The sequence below is a fragment of the Triticum aestivum genome, chromosome 7A (assembly GCF_018294505.1).
Source record: "Triticum aestivum cultivar Chinese Spring chromosome 7A, IWGSC CS RefSeq v2.1, whole genome shotgun sequence".
Taxonomy (NCBI): Eukaryota; Viridiplantae; Streptophyta; class Magnoliopsida; order Poales; family Poaceae; genus Triticum; species Triticum aestivum.
Window position 1 is genome coordinate 247,323,948 of NC_057812.1, and position 25,920 is coordinate 247,349,867.

Here is a 25,920-nt window from a genome sequence, read left to right on the forward strand (position 1 = left end):
TCAAGATTTGTGAAACTTTCTTTTGAGTGTGTTGAATACTAAGAAAAGTTGGATGCTTGATAATTGTTTTGAGATGTGGAGGTAGTAATATCAAAGTCATGCTAGTACAGTAATTGTGAATTTGAGAAGTGCTTGATTTAAAGTTTGCAAGTCCCATAGCATGCACGTATGGTAAACGTTATGCAACAAATTTGAAACATGAGGTGTTATTTGATTGTCCTCCTTATGAGTGGCGGTCGGGGATGAGCGATGGTCTTTTCCTACCAATCTATCCCCCTAGGAGCATGCGCGTAATACATTGGTTTTTGATGGCTTGTAGATTTTTGCAATAAGTATATGAGTTCTTTATGACTAATGTTGAGTCCATGGATTATACGCACTCTCACCCTTCCATCCTTGCTAGCCTCTTCGGTACCGTGCATTTCCCTTTCTCACATCGAGAGTTGGTGCAAACTTCACCGGTGCATCCAAACCCTGTGATATGATATGCTCTGTCACACATAAACCTCCTTATATCTTCCTCAAAACAGCCACCATACCTACCTATTATGGCATTTCCATAGCCATTCCGAGATATATTTCCATGCAACTTTCCACCATCCAGTTTATCATGACACATTCATCATTGTCATATTTCCTAGCATGATCATGTAGTTGACATAGTATTTGTGGCAAAGCCACCGTTCATAATTTTCATACTTCTCACTCTTGATTCATTTCATATCCCGGTACACCGCCGGAGGCATTCATATAGAGTCATACTTTATTCCAGTATCGAGTTGTAATCATTGAGTTGTAGATAAATAGAAGTGTGATGATCATCATTAATAGAGCATTGTCCCAAAAAAAGAAAGAGAAAGGCCAAAAAAAGGAAAGGCCAAAAAAAGAGAAAGGCTAAAAAAAGAAGGCCCAAAAAAAGAAAATAAATAAATAAGGGGCAATGCTACTATTCCTTTTTTCCACACTTGTGCTTCAAAATAGCACCATGTTCTTCATATAGAGAGTCTCTTGAGTTATCACTTTCATATACTAGTGGGAATTTTCATTATAGAACTTGGCTTGTATATTCCAACAATGGGCCTCCTCAAGTGCCCTAGGTCTTCATGAGCAAGCAAGTTGGATGCACACCCACTTAGTTTCTTTTGTTGAGCTTTCATACATTTATAGCTCTAGTGCATCCGTTGCATGGCAATCCCTACTCCTTGCATTAACATCAATCGATGAGCATCTCCATAGCCCATTGATTATCCTCGTTGATGTGAGACTTTCTCCTTTTTGTCTTCTCCACATAACCCCCATCATTATTCTATTCCACCTATAGTGCTATATCCATGGCTCACGCTCATGTATTGCGTGAAAGTTTATGAGTTCGAAATTATTAAGGTATGAAACAATTGCTTGGCTTGTCATCGGGGTTGTGCATGATGAGAGCATTCTTGTGTGACGAAAATGGAGCATGACTAAACTATATGATTTTGTAGGGATGAACTTTCTTTGGCCATGTTACTTTAAGAAAACATAATTGCTTTGTTGGTTTGCTTGAAGTATTATTATTTTTATGTCAATATAAAATTTTGTCTTGAATCTCCCTAATTCGAATATTCATACCACAATTAAGAAGATTTGCATTGAAATTATGCCAAGTAGCACTCCGCATCAAAAATTCTCTTTTTATCATTTACCTACTCGAGGACGAGCAGGAATTAAGCTTGGGGATGCCTGATACGTCTCCAACGTATCTATAATTTTTGATTGCTCCATGCTATATTATCTACTGTTTTGGACTATATTGGGCTTTATTTTCCACTTTTATATTATTTTTGGGACTAACCTATTAATCGGAGGCCCAGCCCAGAATTGCTGTTTTTTTGCCTATTTTAGTGTTTCGAAGAAACGGAATATCAAACGGAGTCCAAACGGAATAAAACCTTCAGGAGCGTGATTTTCTCACCGGACGTGATCCAGGAGACTTGGACCCTGCTCCAAGGAACAAAAGAGGCGGTCACGAGGGTGGGGGCGCGCCCCCTGCCTCATGGGCCCCTCGGAGCTCCATCGACGTACTCCTTCCTCCTATATATACCTATGTACCCCCAAGTGAACAGAAGAGGAGCCAAAAACCTAATTCCACCGCCGCAACTTTCTGTATCCACGAGATCCCATCTTGGGTCCTGTTCTGGAGCTCCGCCGGAAGAGGGCCGTCATCACGGAGGGCTTCTACATCATCATAGCCTCTCCGATGAAGTGTGAGTAGTTTACCTCAGACCTTCGGGTCCATAGTTAGTAGCTAGATGGCTTCTTCTCTCTCTTTGAATCTCAACACAAAGTTCTCCCCCTCTCTTGTGGAGATCTATTCAATGTAATCTTCCTTTTGCGGTGTGTTTGTTGAGATCGATGAATTGTGGGTTTATGATCAAGTTTATCTATGAATAATATTTGAATCTTCTCTGAATTCTTTTATGTATGATTGGTTATCTTTGCAAGTCTCTTCGAATTATCCGTTTGGTTTGGCCAACTAGATTGGTAGTTCTTGCCATGGGAGAAGTGCTTAGCTTTGGGTTCGATCTTGCGGTGTCCTTTCCCAGTGACAGAAGGGGCAGCAAGGCACGTATTGCATCGTTGCCATCGAGGATAACAAGATGGGGTTTATTTCATATTGCATGAATTTATCTCTCTACATCATGTCATCTTGCTTAAGGCGTTACTCTATTTTTAACTTAATACTCTGGATGCATGCTGGATAGCGGTCGATGAGTGGAGTAATAGTAGTAGATGCAGAATCGTTTCGGTCTACTTGTCACGGACGTGATGCCTATGTACATGATCATGCCTAGATATTCTCATAACTATGCTCAATTCTGTCAATTGCTCAACAGTAATTTGTTCACCCACCGTAGAATACTTATGCTCTTGAGAGAAGCCACTAGTGAAACCTATGGCCCCCGGGTCTATTCTCATCATATCAATCTCCATCACTTTAATCTTGCTTTGCTTTTTTACTTTGATTTTACTTTTCACTTTGCATATTTATACCAAAAATACCAAAAATATTATATCTATCAGATCTCACTCTCGTAAGTGACCGTGAAGGGATTGACAACCCCTAATCGCATTGGTTGCGAGTAGCTATCATTTTGTGCAGGTATGAGGGACTTGAGTGTGGCCTCCTACTGGATTGATTCCTTGGTTCTCAAAAACTGAGGGAAATACTTACGCTACTCTGCTGCATCATCCTTTCCTCTTTGGGGAAATCCAACGCAAGCTCAAGAGGTAGCATACGGTGGTCAAAACCTTTGGGAGATTATATAATGAATTTTTACCGACCAAAAGAAGTATCATGCAAGAAAACGAAGTCTGGAGAGCACACGAGGTGCCCACGAGGCAGGGGCACGCCTAGGGGGGTAGGGCGTGCCCTCCACCCTTGTGGAACCTCGTGTCCTTCCCGGACTGCTTCTTATTTTCCTATTTTCTTAAATATTCCAAAACGGAGAAAAATTGCTATTAGAACTGTTTTTGGAGTCGGTTTATGATACGTCTCCAACGTATCTATAATTTTTCATTGTTGCATGCTATTATATTATCTATTTTGGATGTTAATGGCCTTTATTATACACTTTTATATTATTTTTGGGACTAACCTATTAACCCAAGGCCTAGTGCAAATTGCTGTTTTTTGCCTATTTTAGTGTTTCGCAGAAAAGGAATATCAAACGGGGTCCAAACGGAATGAAACTTTCGGGAGCATGATTTTTGGAACAAACATGATCCATAGGACTTGGAGTGGATGTCAAGCAACCAACGAGGTGGGCATGAGGCAGGGGGCGCGCCCTCCCCCCTCATGGGCCCCTCATGGCTCAACCGACCCACTTCTATCTCCTATATACGTTCACATACCCCTCCACCACCGCAACCTTATGTACCCAAGAGATCCCATCTTGGGGCCTTTTCTGGAGCTCCACCGGAGGGGGCATTGATCACAGAGGGCCTCTACATCAACTCCATGGCCCCTCCGATGATGTGTGAGTAGTTTACTTCAGACCTTCGGGTCCATAGCTAGTAGCTAGATGGCTTCTTCTCTCTCTTTGGATCTCAATACAAAGTTCTCCTCGATCTTCTTGGAGATCTATTCGTTGTAACTCTTTTTGCGGTGTGTTTGTCGAGATCCAATGAATTGTGGGTTTATGATAAGTCTATCTATGAACAATATTTGATTCTTCTCTGAAATCTTTTATGCATGCTTGGTTATCTTTGCAAGTCTCTTCCAATTATCAGTTTGATTTGGTCTACTGGATTGATCTTTCTTGCAATGGGAGAAGTGCTTAGCTTTGGGTTCAATCTTGCGGTGCTCGATCCCAGTGACAGAAAGGGAAACAACACATATTGTATTGTTGCCATCGAGGATAAAAAGATGGGGTTTATATCATATTGCTTGTGTTTATCCCTCTACATCATGTCATCTTACCTAAGGCGTTACTCTATTCTTATGAACTTAATACTCTAGATGCATGCTGGATAGCGGTCGATGTGTGGAGTAATAGTAGTAGATGCAGGCATGAGTCGGTCTACTTGTCACGGACGTGATGCCTATATGCATGATCATGCCTAGATATTCTCATAATTATTCACTTTTCTATCGATTGCTCGACAGTAATTCGTTCACCCACCGTAATACTTATGCTATCTTGAGAGAAGCCCTAGTGAAACCTATGGCCCCGGGTCTATTCTCCATCATACACTACAAAAAAAAGACACTTCCGTGATGATATGTGTTTGCCACAGTAGGTCGCGTTTTTTTGTCATGCATGTACATCCATGATGATTTTATGACAGAATCAAGATAGTCATACCTGTGCTGTCGTTGAAGTGTTCCATGACATTACCAAAATTATCATCATGGAAGTGTGCACTTCCATGACGATAAATCGCGCGTCACAGAAGTGCTTTCGTCAAGGGTGACCGACATGTGGCATCCACCGTAACGGAACGCCGTTAAGCTATCGGGTCGGGTTTTGGATCCGATAACCCGTTAACAGCCCCGGCCAATGGGTATTTTCCACGTGTAAAATCATCATTGGCTGGAGGAAATACGTGTCGGCTCATCGTTGGGACAGATGTCATCCACTCATTGGACAGAAGGCGCCTATGATACGTCGACACGTGGCACGGCCCAATAGAGGCCCATTCCTGTGAAAAGGCCAGCCCGTTTGACTTGGTCAAAAGGTGGCGGGCCGACCCATGGAAAGCCTGTTAACGGTCTGTTCGCATATAGCCCATTTACAGCCCGCTAACCCAAGGCTCGTTACGCCCTATCTGAATTAGGCCCAGTAGCGTCATCTGGGCCATCCAATATGATTCCAGCCCGTTTTCACTTCTAGCCCATGTATGGCCCATGACGTCTTTCGGCACATATGAGGCCCTATGTAACTCTTGGCCTATTAACGGCCCGTGGTGAAACTGGCCCGTAATGAACAGTGTATCACTTTACACCCATTAACGGCCCGCGGTGAAACTGGCCCGTAATGAACAGTGTATCACTTTATACCCATTAACGGCCCATTATTCCGTTGGGCCGTTTCCATCCCATGTTATCTTTCGGCCTTCTCAGAGCCCATTTATTCTTGGGCTCATTTCCAGCATTCGTTTACTTACGGCCCGTTACTGTCGTTTTCTGCTTCTGGGTCAAATTCAGCCCGTGGTTACAGTCGGCCCATTTGTGGTCCGTTAATACGTTGGGACATTTTGATAGCGTCATCAAATACGGCCTATTAACGATGGCCCATTATGGTCGGCCGATGAACGGACGATTCCAACTCTAGCCCATTTACGGCCATAATGCGTCCTGTTATTGGCCCATGTTTGGCCAATCGATCATACGACCCGTATAAGGCCCATTGATGATATGGCCCGTAGAAGGCCCATTGTTTCTATGGTCCGTAGAAGGCCTATTATCTCTACGACCCGTGGAAGGCCCACTATTTCTACGACCCGTAGGAGGCCCAGTGTCACTACAGTAAATGTTTGCCCATGGTTATTGTGGCCTAGTTTTAAAAAATAGGTTATTGCAGCCACTAGCAAACCATGGAAAAAGAACTGCACTGACTACAAGCAAACAAATAAGCAAGACAACAAGGAAATAAATAAGCAAGCAACTTATGCTAGGCTATCACGGCTATTACACATATTACATCCACTGGGCATCAAAGTTCGCCACCAGTGCAAATATAGGGAACAAAGCAGCATATAAACGCCGCAGCAAAACAAGTACAGAACTAAAAAAACTTTAGAAGAGTTCAATAAACAATATCCTGGGTACCCATAATGCTGGCAAGATGCTTAGCAAGCTTATTAACTTTCTCTTGTTTAGCGTTTAAATCCTCCAGCGCTTGCTGTTGCACAAGAAAGTACGCATCTGAATTCTGCAGGGACTTCCTCAGTCCTTCGGCTTCTTGCCGCAGCACAGCTGACTGATGCCTATCAGCTTGTAGCTGAGACTGAAGAAGCCGAAGTGATTCAAGAAGCGAGTTCGAAGAGCTTGTGCCAGCGGTACTGGCCAGTAACTCGAACACTACATCAACGCAGGACTGTGGGGTTTTCTCACTGTCTACAAGATCGTTTTTATCACCTTTCTTGGAGACCAACAGGGTTGTCTCACTATCTTGAACCTTATCTGCATTACTTTCTCTACCATTGCATAGTGGGGTGCTCTTCTCCAATATTCTGTTTGCATACTACAAGAGAAACAAGCAGACACATCACAGGTTTAGCTTGTAGTATACGAAACTCATTTTGGTAAACCGGTTCAGTAGTAAGGTGGACAGGATAACAGCATGAAACAAACATATATCTATGTACTATGGTCACTGTATTGTCCATATCATTCTAGTTTATGTTCCCTAATCAAGATAGAGACACAGTTCAACTCATATATTTTTAAGACACAGCAGCATAGACAGAATATAAGTGTGAGAAACTACACAGCATTGGCAGCACTTGTAATGTGCATCACATGAGAACATAACTGTTTATACAACTTAAACTGAAATCAACATAGAGCAAGAAGTTAGAACAGCAATCCAGTTAAAGAAATAGGTTTAAAACATACCTGTTGCGCCATTGGAGTTTCAATTGGATCCTTCAAATTCGAAAGTAGTTGGTATGAGTAAATACAGTGATGCAACAGCAAAGGAGTATGGACCATAGCTACGGAATCTGACCTGAGAACAGTTGCTCTTCTGCTTTAAACGTGGAGTTTGGGTTAGCTGTGGTGGTCTTCGTGCTTTGGGCACTGCAGTAGCTTTACAAACTGCTCGTGTGGGGGTACTCTGTGGTGGACATGGTGCTTTGTCAACTATAAGTGGGTTACTATCCGCTGGGGTTGCGGTTAGATGGGTTGTAGCTGGTTCTCTGCCCAACGGTGTAAGTGTGCAATCTGGAAGAGTCTCGATTATGTGTGGTGGGGCTAGTTTGTGGGCCAGTACAACCATGGTTCTATCTGCATCGACGGGTAGCACTGTCTTTTGTGAAGAACGGGTTTTTGCTCCCTTAGATACTGCCATCACCCCCTCCAATTCAAATGGCTGATAAACAAGAAAAGAAATTGAACGTACAGACATTGTATGATAGACAGATGTGGTAATTCACATATATGTTGTCTAACCAAACAGGACAGCATGACACAATTTCACATATATGATGCCTAACTAAACAGGATAGCATGACACAGTTTCAGATATATGATGGATAACTTAACAGGATATAATGGCATAATTCAACATATGATGAGTACCTAAACAGGATGACATGACAAAACTATATGATGTCTTTCTAAAATAGGTTGGGATGAAATAATTCACATACATGTTGTCTAAGTATACAGGATGGCATGATATAATTGACATAATTGATTCATATACTAAGCAGCTGGCACTCGCATGTATGATCTCTAAACTAAGCAGATAGAATTCAATATTGTGCATATGATGTCTAAACTAAGCAATGCAAGACACCATATGCATCATATGAGAAATATAAACATTGCAACTTAGAGCATACACCTCAGGTGGGATATAGGACTGGTCATCTGTCTCTGAATCCTCCTCTGAGGAGCTCCCTGTAACCATCGAGATATATGCTTCAACAGGTACCATTGCCTGCTCTGAAGACCTTGTTTTCACTCCAGATTTTTCCATAACCGGCTCAAATGGCTGATACACATGAAGAGTAGTTCAATATACACAGATTGTCGACAAATGGAATACGTAATGAAAAAAAGATGGCATGAGATAATTCACATATATGATGCCTGGCTCCATGGCGGTGCATAATTCACATATATGATAACTGGCTGAAAAACATGGCATTGCATAATTCACATATCTGATATAGAAAGCAAACAGGAGGCATTCACACAAAGCATGTCTAATCTAAGCAGATGGCATGGCAATGCAAGACACCATATGCATGATATGAGCAATATAACCCAGCCAAGTTAGAGCATGCACCTCGGGGGGGGGGGATACGACTGGTCATCTCTCTCTGAATCCTCCTCTGAGGAGCTATCTGTAACCAGCAAGAAATCTGCATCGACAGGTAGCACTGACTGCTCAGAAGACCTTGTTTTCACTCCAGATTTTCCCATGACCGACTCAAATGGCTGATGCACAGGAAGAGTAGATGAATGTATAAACATTGTTGACAAATGGAATACATTATGGAAAAAAATATGGCACGATACAATTCACATATACGATGACTGGCTAAACAGGATGGCATTGCATGATTCACGTATATGATGCCTGGCTAAAGAAGATGGCATTGCATAATTCCCATATACTCCCTCCGTTCCTAAATATTTGTCTTTTTAGAGATTTCAAATGGACTACCACATACGGATGTATATAGACATATTTTAGAGTGTAGATTCACTCATTTTGTTCCGTATGTAGTCACTTGTTGAAATCTCTAAAAAGACAAATATTTAGGAATGGTGGGAGTATGATATAGAAACCAAACAGGTGGCATTCACACAAAGCAAATCTAAACTAAGCTGATGACATATAAGATGTATAATGTAAGCAATGCAAGGCGCCATATGCATGATATGACCAACATCAGCATGCCAGGTTAGAGCAAACACCTCAGGTGGTAAACAGGCGTGGTCGGCTCCTTCTGAATCTCCATCTGAACAGTTATCTTCCTCTGGAATACAATCTGGAAATGCAGGAGGGGGGGCACTTCGCCCACCATGGAGCGGCGTCTGCATGACATTATATTCGCACGCAACGGTCTTCTCTTTTTCTCTACATGTTCAGTACGATTGTGTACAATATCTGACATGCATAATAAAGAAAATAGTTAGATTTTGTAAGGCCTAAGGGGTGCATGCAAAAATCAAGACTGATGGTAGCAAACGAGTGGATGGATCCAAAACTAATGATAGCAGGTAGATTATAGCTTCAGTTTAAAAAGATAGACAATGGATCATCTATTGTTTGTTGCCCACCCAACATGAACCACATAGAAGACCCCAGATGAACCAGATAGTAGACAGATACTATTCGTTGCTGCCTCGATATGAGACCCATGGGCAATTCAAAACGCAAGATTGAACGATAAAGTAGCAGGTAATAATAACCGATGTATAATGTAAGCAAACATGAAAGACTGCGACCTCTCTTCCGGAACTGTGTAGTCCTCAGGTTCATCTGCTCAGTCGATGATGGTAATGCAGTTGGCGTGGCTGCCGGCAACGGGGAAGATGATCTGAGGCGGTGAAAGGAAGTCTGCAGGGGGGATCTCTGTTGCATTGAACGCTTCTGTCGATGGTGCACCTCAGGTGGGGTGGATGACGACACGACAGGAGCAGGACATAACACACAGAGTTTTCTTGGATGCCTATCTGAAAATGAAGTAAATCTGTAAGGGCTCCTTAGAATTGGAGGATTCTATAAACGCAGGGACAGGAAAAACACAGGAATATGATAGGAATGCACGTGCAAAACAGAGCATTTGGAAACATAGGATTTCAGTCAACCTGGGTGTTTGGCTCACATGAATTGGAAGAACAGAGGAATGGAGAAACAAAGTGATGCGACGAGTGTACAACCTCTTTGGCATAGCCTTGTGGACCTCAGCATCATTGGGTTGGACGTGGAGGATGGTGATGATGCTGGTGTGACTGTCGGAGGCGGGGAAGAAGATCCGAGGCCTCTAGAAACGGCACCGAGGGTACTGCTCCGCTGTGATGGACGGTTCCGTCGTTGGAGCAGCTCCGCTAAGGTGTACGGCGACGAGGCTGAAGCATGACAAGACATACAACGTTAATCTGAAGTGGGACCCTAATATCATCTGCAATAGATGATGTAAAATACATCACCAAAAAGTGCTAGATGTAAAACGTATCAGCCGTGCCACGGCCACTCCGACAGATGCTGTAAGTACTGTTCACTCTGAACTTAACTGAAGAAAATGAACTTCACAGTTGAAACTGAATTTTACTGTCGAAACTGATTGAACTAGTAATAGAGCATTGCAATAGATGTTTAGGGCGTTCGAGCACTAGTAGCAGAGAAGCAATGATCTAAATTAATCAGCAGACGCTCGAGCAGGGAACGCACTAGCAGAGAGCAAGTCGTGCAGTAGCACCGCGAGCAAGTGCTAAAGCAGCAACTCATGTAGCTGCCGGAGGTCGTGCAGCAGCAGCAGCGCAAGCGAGAGCAAGAGCAGATCAGCAGCACGAACTAAAGCAGGAGCAGTGCAGCAGCGCGACCGACAGCAAGAACAGAGCCGCAGCGCGAGCGAGAGCCAGAGCAGCTGCAGCTAGTGCCATTGTGGAAGTCGTCGCTGAGGAAGCAACGACATGGGGGAGAGACGCCATGGATGATGTGGCCGGCAACGGCGCCATCGATGGAGACATGCCATGTCTGCTCGGTATCGAGCACCGGCAGCCCCGTGAGATCAAATAAAAGATAAAATGCAGCAGTGAGTGCAGAACCTCCTTGGTGGCGCCGAGTTGGCCTCAACTTCATTGGAGGAATTGGTGAGGGTGCTGCGGTTTTGGTGGGGCATGTCAAGACGGCGCTGTGGGGATTGAGGTGGCGCGATAGACGAGGCGAACGTCGGGGCAGCTCCTTGGAGGTGGAGGACGGGGCGGCTGATCCGGCGGGATGACGGGATCGACAACGGATCCTCATCCAGTGCGGTGGATGAGGGACGGCGAGCTGTTGTAGTGGACGACGTAGTCGGGGAAGAGTCTCTCGTTGGGCGGCGGTCGGGAGGCCGACGGAGGAGCGTGGGGTTTCATGGGTTTTGGCGGCCTCGGTGTGCGAATGGGGGGGGGGCGCAGGGGGAGGGGGGAGCCAAGCTTAGGGACGCGCTTGTCTGAAATGTAGGGTAAGTTACCAGCGTACCCCCACCGGTTTTGACACCGCGACGTGGACCTTCATTTCTGGCTGAGGGTAGAAGGGGGATTTCGCGTGTCTGGGCTGCGGGAGCGATTTCGGAGGAGGAGGGAGTTCTCGCGCACGTCCAAGTTTCGGGATAACAAGGCGCGACGCGGGTTGAAGAAGCGGGAGTTTCAAAGCAGGTGAGACAAAAGATACTCGAGCTTGAAAATTTTGGGATAACAAGGTGCGGATTCCTTGTTCGGCAGAACAAACTTAACGTGTAAACAATTCATACAAGACACAAGAGAGTCATGTCCCCTTTTACTATATTGCTATAGATGCCATTGAAAAAAGTACAAGAAAAATGTAAAAAAATCGGGAGAACAAGATTACCCTGCACAGTACCAAATCGATTCACACGTCCCTCAACAACAACAAAAAACAAATCAATTCCCACCAAAGAAAGAGTCATGTCCCTTTTTATATGATTACTGATGCCATGATCTTAAATTTCAATTTTTGAATCCACGTTATGTTGAATTCGAATATATCGTTAGGTGACCTCGCGGTTTATAATTGATGTAGTCATACATTTTGATCTTCCATCATATATGAACATTTTACTCCACCATGTGAACATATATATTGTCGTCTACCATATGGACTAACTTTGAATCAATTTTCCTTATTCGAATACGATTGTTGCCAAGTTATACAATAATTTAAATATTATCTTGATAACAAAAAACATACATATAGCAGTAATCATATTTCACTATGAACTACATGTACCATACGCTCTCCAATTCAAATATTTGTATCCATTTTATGTTGAATTCAAATCATAGTACATTATTGGTCTAGGTAGCAAGATATTTGGGATAATCTAAACCCTGTTTTCATACGTATAATTTTTGGCTAAATTGGGACAAGTTTTGGTATAAGCCTCTTGCAAAACCAGAGATTCTCTCAACAAGCCTCGTGGTTCCGAGAGGGAACGTGTCACCTTTCTGTGCGAAACGATATACGCTGCACCCCCTGATTTTATTTACAAAGGCAACATAGAACTATATGAGTGGCCAGTTAAATTTTGGAATTATTTCGGGTTCATTTGGACTTTTTATACATTACTTGAGTTTCTGGACTTTTAATGTGCATAATCTAAATATGAATTGCATGCACATGCTCCGGTGCACCAAAGTGGGTTGAAAAATCACATGTGTGTCCTTGGTCGAATTTCTAGATCCCATGGAAGAAATGAGAATGAAATTCAAACAGCTGGGCATCATGACTCGGTCGAGAACATCGAGAAACTTTGATTTTAAATTCATGTAAATCCAAAACTCGCCTGGAAATCATGAAACTTGGCATGGTGTCATGTCATGGCATTAACATGTTGTGGTAAAAAATTGGGCCGATTTGGAAGCTCGTGGTTCTAAGAGGGAACGTGCCACCTTTGAGTGTGAAACGATATACGCCGCCCCCCTTGAGTTTCTTAACAAAGGCAACATAGAACTACATTAGTGCCCTGTTAAATTTTGGAATTATTTCGGGTTCGGTTGTCGTTTTTTATACATTAATTGAGTTTATGGTCATTTAATGTGCATAAGTCAAATTTGAATTACAAGCACATGCTCTCGCGCACCAAAGTTGGTTGAAAAATCACATTTGTGTCGTCGGGTGAATTTCTAGGTCCCATGCAAGAAATGAGAATAAAATTAAAACATCTGGGCATCGTGGCTCGGCCGAGAACATTGAGAAACTTGGTTTTAAAATTCTTGTAAATCCAAAACACATCTGAAAATCATGAAACTTGGCATGGATGTCATGTCATGGTATTACCATGTTGTGGTAAAAAAATTGGCCAAATAGGAACAGATTTTGGTATAAGCTTCTTGAAAACCGAATCTTCTCTCAAGAAGGCTCGTGGTCCTGAGAGGGAACGTGCCACCTTTGAGTGCGAAACGATATACATTGTCCCCCTTGAGTTTATTTAGAAAGGCAACATAGAACTACATGAGTGCCCTGTTAAATTTTGGAATTATTCCGGCTTCGTTTGGCCTTATTTACACATTAATTGAGTTTTTGGTCATTTAATGTGCATAATACAAATTTGAACTACAAGCACATGCTCCCGTGCACCAAAGTTGGTTGAAAAATCACATTTGTGTCCTCGGGTGAATTTCTAGGTTCCATGCAAGAAATGGGAATGAAATTCAAAATTCTGGGCGTCGTGGCTGGGTTGGAAACATTGAGAAACTTAGTTTTTTAATTCCTGTAAATCCAAAACACGCATGAAAATAATGAAACCTGGCTTGGTGCTATGACATGGTACCAACATGCTGTGGTAAATTTGCAGTCCGATTTGCGAAGGCACACACATTAACAATCAACAAAGTCATTTTGGAACAAGTGTTGTCACGTTACAATCGGAAACACAAGTATTATTGAAACCGTGGGCGTTCTACTTACTAGTACCATTTATGTGCCGCCACATGTCCCCATTTTTTATTAGCTAGGAGGCATCGTGCAGGGTAGCTATTTGAGTAGGAGAGGCGTGCGATCAGACCCCTGCGCGTGCTTATCGGGAGGAGAGCCCTTTGACTTCCATCTGCCGTCCACCTCTCTCCCAAGGTCTCCATTAATGGTTGCAGCAAATATATTGTACACTGTGGGTCTTTCAGCCAAGTTTAGAGGCAAGCATGTGGGGCCAGTGCTATGATGTGTCGCGTCAACTCGTACAATGGGGAGAAGCTTGATTTTACTACACGCCTTCTCCCTCACCCATGCGCGCGGTTGCTCGCAAACGAGGACATACTTTTGCTTAGTAGTACTTCTACAACAAGCTATCTGTCCCGCTCGCGGTGGATGGACATGCAGCAGTGGATTCGACACTGTAGAAGTAGTAGTAGTAACATCATTGTTCGTCTTTCTCGAAGAGGTGAAGAGCCAAGCGCAAACCGAACATTGCAGTTGCGAACATTGGAGCACGCATATAGCCAGGCTCTTGCATGAGACAAATTGCTATGTGAGCCCACTATTGTACTAGTATGTAGATCAACTACTTGCTAGTATAGCCCTGTAAACCAGAAAGGAGTATTTTCCCTTCTAGAGATTTCAACAAGTGACTAGACTACACCGAGACGGAGTACCTATGGAGCAAAATGAGTGAATCTGCACCGTAAATAAATACGTACTAGTTCTATCGTTTCCTCTTCGAGGTGCACAATATAGAGTATACTGACTAGTCTCTTTTTGACACGCATTTACGTTTTTTTACACAGTACAGATGCAAGTGCTCATATACACGCGCATACACTCACCCCTATGAACGCACACACACACGACACTATCATCTTGAAATTTACGAAGTCACCATAGGCACCTTGTCGTCGATGGGTCCATAGGTGCTTGAATTCCAAGGAGGGAGAGGGTAGCGGTTCCTGAGACATTGAACGGTCAATGATGCATCCTCAATTACATGCAGAGGGAATTAATTGGAGAAGCAGAATAGAGCCAGCACGATGTGAATGCAACAGAGTTTGGACTCTCATATAATAAACGTGCCCCACCACTCCAATCCATATACTCCCAAGTCTCTGCGCAACACTGCTCACTCCAATCCAAGACCAAGTGACCATAAGCCACAAGCACCTATGGAGGCGATGGACGCGAGCGGCAGTCGGCTATGCCAAATCATCCAAGGCGCCGGCCTGCGGCCCCGCACCGCGCAGCGTTTCCAGACGGTGGTGGCGACCGCAGGCATCATAGCCCTCGCCGACGCCGGCTTCGCCTCTCGGATGGACGACATGGTGGTCAACTCCATACGCAAGTTCACCGTCGTAAAGAAGCGCGCGGACGACCTTGCTGTACTGCTCCAGCCCGCGCGCCCAGGCTCCTCATTGCCTGCCACCCTCATCGGCCTCCATGGTGACGAACTCTTTCAAGTCCTGGTGGCCCTGCAGGTGCCGGAGGTCGCGACGGAGAATGTGCACCTCGAGGCCGCGCTCGCCGCGCGATGCCTCGCCATGCAAGAAACCGTCGACTTGCACATCCACGTCTATGAGGAAATTGTCTACATAGGCCACTACAAGGCAAGCGAGGACAGAAAGACGTTGGCCTTCTTCCAGCGGCTGGAATCTTTGGACACCATTGTTCAGAAGCACGTTGACCTGGCCACGAAAGCCGCTGCTACTTAGGCACCATTAGATGGGCCGGCGCCCTGAGTCGAGGAGGTGGACGTTGTCGATGGATGCATCTCTTCTTCTTGCCTCCTGTAACCAGCACCGCATCGCCTCGTGGCCTTAATGTTTTATTAGTATAATACTCCCTCCGTTCCCAAATATAAGTCTTTCTAAAGATTCCAGCAAGTGACTACTACATATGGAGCAAAATGAGTGAATCTACACTCTAAACTATGTCTACATACATCTGTATGTTGTATTCCATTTGAAATAGTATCTAAAAAGGCATATATTTAAGAATAGAGGGAGTATATGGCATTTTTATTCCAGTCGTAATGTTTTCACTGTGAGGTGGGGCCGCAGTTGAGCAAACCCACCCCGCCCACTGGGCGTCGGCCGAGTTTAGAATTAGAAGAGAGAAACAAGGGAGGAGAGCTAGCTCTAGCACGGATGCTGTTGTCAGATGGGACTCGTGTTTATAGAATAGGAGAACTGAGCACTCGTGCCTCTTTTTTTATGGCCATATCACCACATTGTTTTCTACAGCTGGTTCACTGGGCTACTGTGGTTCGCACTGCTGGTTCACTGGGCTGCGTGGTTCGCACTCCTCCGACCTGAGTAGTACTTCCTCCGTTCCTAAATATAAGTCTTCATAGATATTTCACTGTGGACCACATACGGATGTATATAGATGCATTTTATTTGTAGATTCACTCATTTTTCTCCGTATGTGGTCCATAGTGAAATCTCTCCAAAGACTTATATTTAGGAACGAAGGGAGTAGTATAGTACTAGTATATACCGCGTCATTCTTTGCTCCTTCTTACTACTCCGACATGTGGGGAGCCAGCATCCAGGTCGACGTGTCATGCACCAGATTAGAGCGCGGAACGGAAGGGGGGCATCACCCCGGTCGGAGCGCCAGTAATTCATGACTATAGTGAGTGGTCATATCACAAGTCTTTCCAGCAGTAATGCGCAGTCAAACCGCACAGCCCCACTCACTCACCCTCCTCGCCTCTCTGTCAAACCGCCTACCAAAAAAATGCCGCGCGTACTGCCCGGGAAAAGCTCCGCCCTCAACTTTTAACTACGTGAAAATAGTTCGAGCTTGTTCGTTCTATATAAATACAGTACTTACTGTATGTTTATTCACCCGTGGGGTTGTTCAATGAATGGAGGGGCGGGGAGCATAAGTGAACAGTACTGTAGTACTACTAGTAGTAAGTAGGAGTCGTACAGTAGACACGCCTGGATTGGCTATCGTCTACATATCGTGCAGGCTGTGTTGTACATGGCTGTAGTTGTGGTGAGAAATCTAAAAAAAGGTTTCTTGTCATCTCGCAAAATTAGGTGCCATGTGCTTCAAATCACTCCGAGGGTTAAACAGCGATAACTGAGTTGGGCTAGTCATTGGGGGCACATGCACGAACAGTGACTACTCGGCTGCCATCTAGGTCAAGCCGGCTATGTTAATTAGGACATCTATCGATGGACCGCTTTTCTACGAGTTTATCTTTAATTTGAGCTTTGTTCCTCGTCTAGTTTGTTCGTCGGGATTCATGTTGTCTCCTTTGGGCAGTGAGGTTATGATTTCTTGTCATGTGGCATTTTTTCTTGTTATATGTTATAATCCGGCGCAGAGGAGCGTGCGGACGAGAGGAGGTGGTTTTGAAATGGAGAAGAGGGAGAGGAGCGTGCGACAGCGATTTAGGATTGGACGAGAGGGCCGGCGTGTTGTTATACGTTGACCCCACATTAACTAGTCTTCCTTTTATTCTGGGTCATAATTGACCATGATTTTCGTAGATAAAATATATGTTATACGTTGCAAAAATAATATAATTTGAAAGTACATTCATATACGAACCAAACGATACAATTTTTGTTGACATGCATTCACATTTTTCTTGTCAAATACAGTACGTGGTCAAACTTTGACCCAAAATATGCAAAACAACAACAAAAATACTTCCAAGACTAGCGCCGCTCTTCCGCTCTTCTCCTCTTATACCACCGCCGCTCCTCTCCTGTTCCAATCTAAATGCAGCGCCGCTCCTCTCCTCTTCCATTTCAAAACCACCGCCCCTCCTCTCTTGTTCCAGTCCAGAACTAGTGTCGCTCCTCTCCCGTTCTAATCCAAAACCAGCGCTGCTCCTCTCCTCTTCCATTCAAAAACCACCGTCGGCGAGTGAAGGTGCTGTGGAGAAGTAGATCGATGGAGGAGTACAACCAATACGTGAGTATCGCAGACGGCGACCTTGTGAAGCTAGCTAGGATGTTGGAGATACAGTATTGGTTTGACAACAAGGACCAACTAGCGGCGACGGTGACATCCATGGCCAAATATCTGCAACAAAGCGAAAAGGCGGCGATACTCCCGGAGGGATTCATGGCGGAGTACATAGAGCTGCTCCTCTGGGCCATGGAGCAAACAGATTCACCGAATCCGATCATGAGGGAGCGCTGGTGGGAATATCGATCCCAGATGGAGCATCCACCAAAGATTGAAGGATCGAGAATCTACAGGGTGCCTTTTATGAGGGTGTCCTGCTAGAGCGAGCCGGTAGAGTCTTCGTCGATCGAACCCAACTGCAAGAGGAGAAAAGCAGTTGGCCCGACGACGCTTCCCCGCCATCGTCTCCCTCGCCGTTCACATCGTCTCACGGGGCGGCTGTCTGCCGCCGAGGAATAGGAGGGGGCTACCCCCCCAACCCAATAGTCGGGCAGGTTGTGAATTGTCAGAGGAGCTTACGGTTGACAGTATTTGCAGGTTGTGAATTGTATTTTGTGTTGTGTATTTTGAGAGTACTTTCAGATATGAATGTCTTTTGAATTTCAGATTTGCAGTATTGAGCATATGAAGTATTTTATGAATTCTATAGATCTATTTTAGCACTTAAAAAATGTAGTTTCATAGGAGTATAAAAGTGCAGACAATGTGATTCTCAGAGAAGAAACTGCAAGTTTCTGTTTCAGGTAAGAAACTGCAAGTTCAGTTTTAGATAAGAAACTACAACTTTCAGAGACAGAGCATTTATATTAACACGGCCTTTTCAAACAGGGTTAACATCATGTTGGAAGTTTTATTCATGGTCGAAAATAGAACTACCAGCCAGTTAACATCATGCTGATTAACATTCATGCATAGCACATCTTCATATGATGCACAGTCAAAATGCCCACACAATGTCGAGTGTGCGAAACTCAGAGAAAATGAGGGACGATGTTTTGGCAAGTGCTGGACGTGGTTTTGGGCTGCCCCGTATAGGCTTTCATTTTTAACATGTGCAACCCACGACCTCGGATGGGAGGTCCATAGGCCTGTTTGTATTTTCTTAGGGCCGTCATGTATCAACCGGCCTATGGACCTCCCGTCCGAGGTTTTATTTTTGGCAGCCCAATTTATGTATTTTTTGAAGAAAACGCAGAGGTCTGTTATATTTTCTATATAAGAATAGGAACCCCAGGTCCAACTTATGTTTCCCTTCTAACTATATTATATATATTTAAATTATTTTATATGTTATTATATATTATTTTTATTGTCATCTATTATTTAACAGATACTTACATATGTAAGAAAATAATATCCCACGTCTTATTAACTTATAAAAATAATTTCTTAACAAATAAAATCCTGGATTGTTTTGGCACGAAAATCCTAGTGATTGTGTACAAAAGTTGGTAAGATTTAAGGACGAATGTAATAATATCACTTATTATTTAAATATATTTATAACAAAATGCTCAGTCGCTTTTTATTTTTTGATAACATTGCTGGCCCAACCCAACATTATAATTAGAATCAACCCAGCAAAATTGTGTATTTCGAGAAAGTGCAAATGGCCTGTAATTTTTTAGGAAATAAAATAAATGGGCCGCATGGACGCTACATTATTTGTTCACCCAGCCCAGCTAATGGTTGTAATTCAAAAAAGATCAAATTGACTGTAAATTCTACCGCGCAAAAAAAGATTGTAAATTCTGAAAAAATGGGTTGAATACGTGCCACATTTTTGGAGGCTGAAATGTGGGCCAATAGGTCAAAGCCAGCGCAAGTCGTTGTCAATTTAGTCAACAAATGATTCTGACATGTTAGTCGTTGGATTTACATCCAACGATCGGCATCCATCTTCAATCTCTCGTCCTCTTCCTCTAGCGCCGCCAGGACCACCTCCCGCCTCCTGCTGCTAGCAGCTCTGCTTAGCACGGTTCGCTATGAAGCGCTACTCCACCGTTGGCCAGGCCATCCCTCCACCCCTCCACACCTCCTGTTCTTCTCCACCGATTGCCGAACCACACCGCACTAGAACCAGTTAACCCTCATACACCTCTCCGTCTGCGACTCTACTCCCACATCTTCCCATCTTCGACTCGTTGCTGTCCGGGGCCTCGCCGTCGTTCACCACCTTGGATGCGCTCGGCACGGCGTGGTCAACGAACGACACTATCAGAAGTAGACTGTGCATGGAGAGGTTGACAACTGGGTCCACAACCGCACACAAGGAAATGCATCCTTATTACAGGCAAAATAATGATTCCTCCACCTGACATCTGGGACCCATCGGAAGGGCCTCTGTATTTTGCGAAAATAACGTGCCCCCCGCTGACATGTTGGACCCACCAGCTATCTTTGCACGCAAGGAAGTGCCTCCTTATTACGCACAAAAAAATGAATATTCCCCTGCCAGCTGGAACCCAACATAATGGGAGGCTGACTTGTGGGCCTACCAAGTTGACGGGGATGGAGGGCTTTGTCAACTTAGTCAATATGAACGATTCTAGCTCATGTTACCGTACGATGTTCATCCAACGATCGTAGTGCTTCTTCAACCTCTGGTCTTCTTGCTCCAGCCGCCCAAACCAGCGCCGGTCATGCCGCGTGCTCCTGCCTCCCATGGCCGGCTATGATGCCGCGGAGGCCTCACCGCCCTCTACTACTCCCACCGCTGGCCAGGTCACCCCTCTACTCACCCACACCCCCTGTTATTCTGCGGCGACAGCAGCCTCACACCGCAGCCGAACCAGTGAACTCTCGTACCCCTCTTCGCGTGGGCATCCACTGCTGCGTCTTTCCTGGCTCCGAGTCATCCCCTTCCTAGTCCTTGCCGTCATCCACCGCCATGGTGCTCTCGGCGCGGCGTGGTCAACGTGGTCAAGGAACGACTTCCATCAGACGTGGACTGTACGTGGAGAGGCTGACAGCTGGGTCCATGGCCGCAACAAGGAAGTGCCTCCTTATTACGCGCAAAATAATGATTCCTCCACCTGACAGCGGGGACCCACCGGACGGGCCACCGTATTTCGCGAAAAAAAATTGTTTCCCCCTGACTGCTGAGACCCCAGCTACATCTTCGCACGCAAGGAAGTGCGTCCAGGCAAAAAAAATGATTCGCCCCCTGACTGCTGGGACCCACCAGCTACATCTTCGCACGCAAGGAAGTGCGTCTGGGCAAAAAAAAAATGAGTCGCCCCCTGACTGCTGGAACCCACCAGCTACATCTTCGCACGCAAAGAAGTGCCTGACAGTCGGGACCCACCTGGTCGAAGCATAGGTAGCATTGTCATTCTGGCCGCGAACGTGTACATACATATATACTGGTGGATGTAGAGGCGCGCACGTGTCGTAGTAGAGGCGCGTATGTGTCGTACTAGAGGCGCGCACGTAGCATGTACACGTACGTACAATGGCCAGGGTGCAAGAAAGAAAATACGGCCATGTATGTGTACATATGGGCGGGGTCTCGAACGCGTACTCGCGCATACGTACGGCCAGGGCTCGTGTACATGGCTGGGTCGGAACAGAGAAATAGCGTCATCGTCGTGTTCATGGGGAGGCAACGGAATGCATCGTGTTCATGGGGAGGTAACGGAATGCATCGTGTTCATGGGGAGGCAACGGAATGCGTCGTGTTCATCGGGAGGCAACGGAATGCGTGGGAGCCAACCGGCTGGGTCAGAATGGAATGTGTGGTCATGTTCATCGGGAGGGCTTGGATGGAATAGGCGATGGAAACGAGGCCTGGCGTACTGCAAAATGGAGGAAATGGACCTCCTACGTTCGGAACGGGGTCCTGTTGATCGGGAGGGGTGCAGCGTACCGCAAAACGGAGGAAACGGACCTCCTACGGTCGAAACGGGGGTCCTGTTGATCGGAAGGGGTGTGGCGTACCGCAAAACAGATGAAACGGACCTCCTACGGTCGAAACGGGGGTCCTGTTGATCGGGAGGGGTGTGGCGTACCGCAAAACGGACGGAACGGACCTCCTACGGTCGAAACGGTGGTCTTGTTCATCGGGAGGGGTGTGGCGTACCGCAAAACGGGACTCCACGGGATATTGTTCATCTCCACCGTCGACCTCCTCCAGCCTCCACGGGCTCCTGTTCATCTAGCCTCCACCGCGCGCTACTCCACCAACTACTGTTGAACCACCCCTCCACCGTCTACTGTTCATCCAGCCCTCCACACCACAGGGTCCTGTTCAACCACCCCTCCACGGGCACCCCTCCATCGTCTACTGTTCATCCAGCCCTCCACACCATGGGGTCCTCTTCTTCCAGAGGCAACGCCACCACTGCTCACTGTTCATCCAACCCCCCCTCCCCACAATGCTCATTGTTTATCCAATCGATCGGCTTCAGTTAGCAGCAGTAGCGAAGGAATCGCTCGATCGGGTTCAGTTAACAGCCATCGATCGATCGCTCGGGTTCAGTAATGCGTAGCATGCAGTGCAATCGCTCGGGTTCAGTTAGAGCCCAACGCCTCGCTCGGGTTCAGTTAGAGCCAACTTCTCGCACACACGCGCGCACGTGTACGAAACAAACGCACATCGCTCGGCCCCCGACCTCCCACTATAACCGGGAACTCGCCGAAATTTTCCTTGCCCTCACTTCTACCACGGTTTTTTCCATCATGGACGGCCCAAAGAATGTCATGCAGCTGCGTCTCCGGCCCGCACAGGACGAAAAGCCCATTTTCTGTCATGATTTTTTGTCATAGAAGTAGGAGCCCACCACATCTATGATGATACCGGGTTTTGTCACAATTATCGTCATAGAAGTGTCATATGTATGACAGAAAATAATTCGTTCGGCCCAAAATGTCACGGATGTGTCTTTTTTTTGTAGTGATATAAGTTTCCAATCTATTTTATTTTGCAATCTTTACCTTCAATCTATATCATAAAAATACCAAACATATTTATCTTATTGTTATTATCTCTATCAGATCTCACTTTCGTAAGTGACCGTGAAGGGATTGATAACCCCTTTATCGCGTTGGTTGCAAGGTTCTTATTTGTTTGTGTAGGTACGAGGGACTTGCGTGTGGCCTCCTACTGGATTGATACCTTGGTTCTCAAAAACTGAGGGAAATACTTACGCTACTTTGCTGCATCACCCTTTCCTCTTCAAGGGAAAACCAACGCAGTGCTCAAGAGGTAGCAAGAAGGATTTTTGGCACCGTTGCCAGGGAGTCTACGCACAAGTCAAGACATACCAAGTACCATCACAAACTCTTATCCCTCGCATTACATTATTTGCCATTGGCCTCTCGTTTTCCTCCCCCCCCCCACTTCACCCTTGCCGTTTTATTCACCCTCTTTTGTTGTTCCCCTTCTCTTCTCTAGTTTGCCTCTTTTGCTTGTTTGTCGTTTGCTCGTGTGTTGGATTTCTTGCTCGTCATGATGGCTCAAGATAAAACTAAGTTGTGTGACTTTTCCAATACCAATAATAATGATTTTATTAGCACTCCGATTTCTCCTCTTACCGATGTTGAATCTTGTGAAATTAATGCTGCGTTGCTGAATCTTGTCATGAAAGATCTGTTTTCCGGCCTTCCTAGTGAAGATGCCGGTACCCATCTAAACAACTTTGTTGATTTGTGTGATATGCAAAAGAAGAAAGATGTGGATAATGATATTGTTAAACTAAAGCTATTCCCGTTTTCCGTTAGAGATCATGCTAAAACTTGGTTTTCGTCTTTGCCTAAAAATAGTATTGATTCATGGAATAAATGCAAAGATGCTTTTATCTCTAAGTATTTTCCTCCCGCTATGATCATCACTCTTAGAAACGATATTATGAATTTTAAGCAACTTGATCATGAACATGTTGCACAAGCTTGGGAGAGGGTGAAATTAATGATACGTAATTTCCCTACACATGGTTTGAATCTTTGAATGATTATACAAAAAATTTATGCCGGATTGAACTTTGCTTCTAGAAATATTTTAGATTCCGCCGTGGGAGGCACTTTTATGGAAATCACTTTAGGAAAATCTACTAAACTCCTGGATAATATTATGGCTAATTATTCTCAATGGCATACTGAAAGATCTACTAATAAAAAGGTGCATGCTATAGAAGAAATCAATGTTTTGAGTGGAAAGATGGATGAACTTATGAAATTGTTTGCTAATAAAAGTGTTTCGTCTGATCCTAATGATATGACTTTGTCTACTTTGATGAGAATAATAATGAATCTATGGATGTGAATTTTGTTGGTAGGAACAATTTTGGTAATAACGCTTATAGAGGTAATTTTAATCCTAGGTCGTTTCCTAGTAATTCCTCTAATAATTATGGAAATTCCTACAACATTTCTTATGGAAATTTTAATAAGATGCCCTCTATTTTGAATCTAATATTAAAGAATTTATTAGTTTGCAAAATAGTTTCAATGATTTGATTGAAGAAATATTGTCTAAGATTGATGAGTTGGCTAGGAACGTGGATAGAATTTCTCTTGATGTTGATTCTTTGAAATTTAGATCTATTCCACCTAAGCATGATATCAATGAGTCTCTCAAAGCTATGAGAATTTCCATTGATGAGTGCAAATAAAGAACCGCTAGGATGCGTGCTAAAAAAGATTACTTCATAAAAACGTGTTCTTCTAGTTTCCATGATAATAAAGATGAAGATCTAAAAGTTATTGATGTGTATCCTATTAAATTTTTGTTTTGCAATATGAATCTTGATAATGATGGGACTGGAGATGAGTCAACTTTAGTTAGAAGGTGTCCCAATGATTCGGAGTTTTTAGATCTTGATGCAAAAATTGATAAAAGTGGGATTGGAGAGGTCAAAACTTAAAATAGCAATGAACCCACTATCTTGGACTTCAAGGAATTTAATTATGATAATTGTTCTTTAATAGATTGTATTTCCTTGTTGCAATCCATGTTAAATTCTCCGCATGCTGATAGTCAAAATAAAGCTTTTACTAAACATACCGTTGATGCTTTAATGCAATCTTATGAAGAAAAGCTTGAATTGGAAGTTTCTATCCCTAGAAAACTTCATGATGAGTGGGAACCTACTATTAAAATTAAGATTAAAGATCATGAATGCTTTGCTTTATGTGATTTGGGTGCTAGTGTTTCCATGATTCCTAAAACCTTGTCATGGAATTGTCACGTCAGATGTCCTAGCGGAAGGACTTAGTCGTGAGGCCAACGCATCTATGTGGTAGCTTGAGAGGGGTTGAGCGGAATCGAGAAACACAACACAAGACGAGGATTTAGACAGCTTCGGTCCCCGAGAAACATCATCCGGTAATAACCCTACATGCTGTTTGAGGCTAGATCTCATTATCATCACAAGGGAGTCGTCGTAAACCGGCTCTCCTCTAATTGTGTCTAGCCCTAGAGATTGTTGTTTGCTTGTCCCCCTTTGAGGAGCCCTGCCCCTCCTTATATATGTTGAAGGGGCGGGTTACATGTGGAGTCCAACTCGGACTTTAACTTAAACTATTTTGACTTCCCTTCCTGGGCTTCTTAACGTCTGCCGGTTTAACATTGTCTGCCGGTTTAACACCAGCTGGTTTACCGTCTGTCTTAGCCATCTTTCTTGACTCTCTGTCTTAACTCTCCGCCGGTTTACAATCCGCCGGTTTACCAAGTCCCAGCCGGTTTACAACTCTAGCCGGGTCATACCGCGGGGTATATCCCCGACATTAGCCCCCAGTTTAATTTGGATTTATCCATGTTAAACTAATCTTGATTATCCTTAAGTCCTTGTCACTTCCTTCTTTTATTAAATCCGAGTCAACAGACCAGCTTCATAATCAATTTGCTGACATCGGTTTGTCATAGTGAAATATTGTGAAGAATAACTCCTTTGACTTCAGCTCCCAATGCTTAACAAAAATATTGGCCTTTGAAGTACTCATTTGATCTTCAGCTGGTTTAAGAATGTAGAACTTGCCGGTTTGAGAATGTAGAACTGTGCCGGTTTAAGACTTGAACTTGTCGGTTTATCATTGCCGGTTTACAAATATTGATGGCACCAGGTCATAATTGTACTTAACATGAAGCTTGAAAATATACCTCTTATATGCCTATCACTTG